The sequence below is a fragment of the Saccostrea cucullata genome, unplaced genomic scaffold, assembly GCF_032062105.1.
Source record: "Saccostrea cucullata isolate Sc308-1 unplaced genomic scaffold, CSIRO_AGI_Scuc_v1 ctg15872, whole genome shotgun sequence".
Taxonomy (NCBI): Eukaryota; Metazoa; Mollusca; class Bivalvia; order Ostreida; family Ostreidae; genus Saccostrea; species Saccostrea cuccullata.
The window spans coordinates 510-5118 of NW_026941543.1; the positions used below are offsets into that span (position 1 = coordinate 510).

The 4609-nt window shown below is 36.7% G+C and overlaps 1 long non-coding RNA gene across 1 annotated transcript; it reads left to right on the forward strand.

The window, feature by feature from the left end:
- The first annotated feature begins 2732 nt into the window (after positions 1-2732).
- On the forward strand, positions 2733-3349 carry LOC134258032 (uncharacterized). Its single transcript, XR_009990059.1, has 3 exons — positions 2733-2806; positions 3012-3200; positions 3313-3349. It is a non-coding gene; the product is annotated as an uncharacterized LOC134258032 (long non-coding RNA).
- The last annotated feature ends 1260 nt before the right edge of the window (positions 3350-4609 follow it).

Consider the following 4609-nt stretch of genomic DNA (forward strand, 5'->3'; position numbering starts at 1 on the left):
GTAACATTTTTTATCCAATTTCTGGTCGTTTATAGAACTCATTTTTGGGTTTGACCCTTGGTATACTGGAAAATGGCAGATCCAATGATTTCCCGGACTTGTTTCTTCCTTCTGAAAGGTGTTTTTTCCAAGTTTGGAAATAGAAACAAGTCAAAAGGTCAAAGATCTGGCGAATATTGTTAATGTGAAAAAACATTAACTTTCTGTTTATCCCGAAAACTCCTTTACTCTTTAGGGCATGCGGGTTTGGACGCTGTCTTGAAGAAATTCAATGTAGTGGATTCCTGATTCTGGGTCCTTCCTCTAATAAACCTTTTGATTTTTTGGCCAAAAAAGTGCTTTCTAGACTCCTCCAGGAATTAAGCTGTCTCTCCGAATACGATTTTGAACAACAATACCATTAATATTTCAGAAAATTACATATAAATCTGTCTTTGTGCTCTTGCATACCCGTGTACTTGTCAGACATTCGCCGTTGTTATCAAGTACATCTTATGGTAAATTTTGTTTTTAGGGTTTTAAGCAATAGATTCATGTTCCAATATCTGTTTGAAAATAAAACAAACGTGGATAACTTCAATTTCTGGTATCTTAAAATAATTGTTAAGAATTTTGTACACCTTGTCGTTTTCACAATTTTTTTCAAAATATGGGGTGACCTTTGAGTATCAAGCTTTTTTACCGCCAAACGTTTCTTAAATTCAGTGTTAACTACCCCCGATGTGATGTCTATCAAATTTGCTATGTGTCTTAAAGTCAATCATACATCATCAAATATTATTTGTTGAAATTTGGCGAACAGTACATAAGTTGTTATAATTTTTGTTGGCAAGGAGGGTACCCATTTTTGATGCCCATTATATAATTTTTTATCATTGAAATGAAATCATTCTGTTCTTTTGTCTATAAAACAGGCATTTGTTGCTGTAAATGTCACATATTCAAGTGAATATTTCTTTGGGATTTTTAACAAGTTTTACGGCAGCTTTAATGAAGCTTTTATTTTCACTCTAGTTTACCGATTCTTTACCATTCAATTATAATGCAGTGTCTCGAAAAGCCCTTGTTTCCCAGCTTCTCACGATGAAACGATGTGATGAAAAGTGGTCACATAAACTGTTTTAAATTCATGAAAGATTCAATAATGAGAGAAAGTCAAGTTTAATGTCATATGATATCTGTAATGTATGTCATATAGTTCAGGACATTATTTATTGAACAGCCCTCGTAGTTAATTGTATTTTTTATCCAGAGCTTTGGGGGGTTGCACGTTGACGTTCCCTGGTCCAGCACAACTCTGTGATAATCAAATGGCACCTCTACTTTCATCACAGCAGGTGGGATTTTCCTACATAGCCTGTTTCCTTGCATCTTACCACGGTGCAGGCCAGTAAATCCTTCCTGTTTAGGAATATTCAGAATTGGGATCATTGGGTCTGGCTTGGGTCTTAAGATTTTTGGCTTTGTTCTAGTTGGTATTCCTGCCAAGGCCTGCATTGCATCAAAGTCAGCCTCCAGCATATTGATCTGATGACAGACAATGGCCTCCTGCTCTACAAGCCTCTTGTAAAAGTGGACGTCCTTCTGTATGACTGGTTCCACCTGATCCAGACAGCCAGCATTTCTAGCAGCCTGCTCCATGGAGCTGATCCTCTCGACTTGGAGGTCCTTCCTTGCAGTCAGATCCTGGTAGTACTTCATTTTATCTAGCTGCTTCTGACAGTCCTCCACCTTCAGGAGCCTTAGCCTCATTCCCTCCTGGATTTTCAGCATCAGCTTGTTGCTGTCTTTGGCTTCCAGTCTCAGCTTTTCAATATCAGCTTCATACTTCTTTGGAGCAAATTTATCCAAGAACTCTGTGACCCTATAATGATTTACCAAACATGAAATTATATACTGTATTGAAATTTACAGTCCTTAGTTGTTAATGGTACACATTTTACTTTACTTAAATTAAGGGAAAAAAATTAACATTAAGACAGTTGAAATGTGCCATTGTAGTGTACAAATCGACTTACTCATCCTTTTGGGTAGAGGCTGTCTTCCTATCATCAGTGGATTTCTCAGCCGGAATATGGGATTTCTCAGTTGTAATACGGGATTTCTCAGCTGTAATACGGGATTTCTCAGCTGTAACATGGGATTTCTTAGCTGGAGTCTCGGTTTTGGTCTCCGTAACATTATCATTCTGCATAGAATGATAAGCAAATATATGAGGCTCCATAACTTTAATAAGTTCACTGAAGGTGACAGATCGGATTTTCAGTGGATCTCCATTCACATCATCAACAGGCTTTTGGCTCATCCCATTTTGTTGATTAGGCTTAGCCAAATGGGGCTTTCTCAAAGGTTGCTTTCCAACTCCATTGACATTTATTGACGGATCATTTTTGATCCCAGGAAGAGAAGAATCAAAGATCCTTTGCATTTCTTGGTCTGAGGCTTTTGGAAGGTTGGACCTTGTAAGTTTGCCATAAACTGGGACTCTGATTACCTTAGGAGGCTCAGGTGGAAAAAAACCTTGTTTATCATCAAGAGAGAGCAGCTTGTTGTGGAGCTTTGGTCTTTGCAGAGGAGGAAAGGGCTGGTCTGGAAACAAGAAAACAGGTAGGTGATAATATTGATAATAACTAGTAATAACCTATACAGAAAATGTGTTCTAATGAATTTAGGCATGGTTATACAGTTGTTTTACATGTATTAGGGTCAGGAGATGTCAAATCTGATCGGTCCTCCAGCTCAGTCTCCTTCAATGACATCCTGTCCAACCAGTCCCAGGACAGCTGTCCAAGACAACATGATTCAAGTAAGCTCAAATTCACATTATGAATCTAACTGCTTCAAAATATACTGTCTGTACCCTCTGTTCCTGATTAATACTAACCTCTTCTCATCAAAAATCCACAGACTTTTCCAAGAACCCAACTCCATTCTTTTATATATATATACATGTATACTTCTTGATTCACTGAGTGAAATTCTCAAGCTGTTCATTTTTGTTAATATAATAGTGAGGAACATGAGACAAGTGCCTGTGAATACCATAGAGTTCATGGGCCCCCCTACCCCAAGGAGAGCTGGAACATTCCTTACACCTGTGCCAGTTTCCAGCACCCCTGGTTCATCTGATTTCTTTGGAGCTAAGCCTTCCAACCTTGAAGGAATACTGTCACCATCATCAAATCAGTCTATTGCAATTGGTATCCATTTTTTTAGCTTAAAGATTTCCTATAGTGATAATCTTAATAAATTTTTGACCCAATTTTGAAACGAAACTTATATATTTGATACAGATTGTAATCTATTTTTCAGCATCCAGTAACATTGCAGCAGCCAGCAAAGGGGACTCATGCAAAAAAAAAAAGGTGGTGGACTGGTCAGATTTGACATCTTCTGAACCTGATACATGTTAAACAACTGTATAACCATGGCTAAATTCATTAGAACATATTTTCTGTATAGGTTATTACTAATATTATCACCTACCTGTTTTCTTGTAACAGGGAATTCTGTTATTTTCTCTCATAATTCTGTAAATGAAAGGAATAAAAATATCTTTATATATTTAAAGCAGTTATAAGTTTACATAAATTTATTCACTATTTCTACAAATACTTAGGACCCTTTACCATTTTTATGTAAGTGGCAAAGTGCATAAAAGTAATTTTAAAAGGGAAAAAAAATCTGGAACAAACCGTCAACGGTTACAGAATTATAAATATACATGGTTCTTAATATGCCCATCAAGCATCAAGTAGTATTTGTTGCAGATGAGACAAAGTAATAATGAAGGGGTATGATCGCTTTATCATATGAAAAATTACCCATCATAAATAAAATATCCATCCAACATGATAAACTGAAATAAAATGATTTAATAAAAGATATTCTTCAAAAAATATTTAATAAAACGTTATTTTACTATGTAGTGCAAATATAGTGTAAGCATCGTAAGCAAAATGAAGAGGGGGGCGGCTAAACCACCGCCAACACCCCCTCCCCCTAAAAAGCTATTGGGGACTAAACCCATTATCCAATGCCTTTATTATGTCTATCTTTGAAAAATAAGTTGAAGGGGATGTTTACCTTCCCTCGAATCCGGTTCCAATGTCTTAAACGAGTGATTGAAAAGCTGCCAAGCCGACCCGACATACACTAAATAAGTTAAGTGCCTTGCATCGATTTAATGACATATTATATATTAAATTGATATTTAACAACACTTTATTGTGTTACTTACAAAAACGATGATCCTTCCCCACTGTAAAATACCTGTAACTCAATTATTTCACGGAATATTCATACGATGGCGCCAACATCTACTTCGCCGTTTCGAACAGCAACGTTGCTCTTCGTTACAGACGACAATTTAGCCACCTAGCGGCGTTAAGTGTTGTGCGGAAGTACATTTCACCCCTCTTTATGCTTTAGGGTTTGATAATAAATAATCAACAATGATATGATGAGTACAATAGAAAATAAAAAACCAATTAAAGAGAAGGGGAAGCAACCTATCATTCCTTGATCGCAACGGAGGGAAGCATTCATTGATCGGCAAAATCAGTCAACAAAGCCTAACGTTATGCATTATTTTCAAGATGAGTTCTTT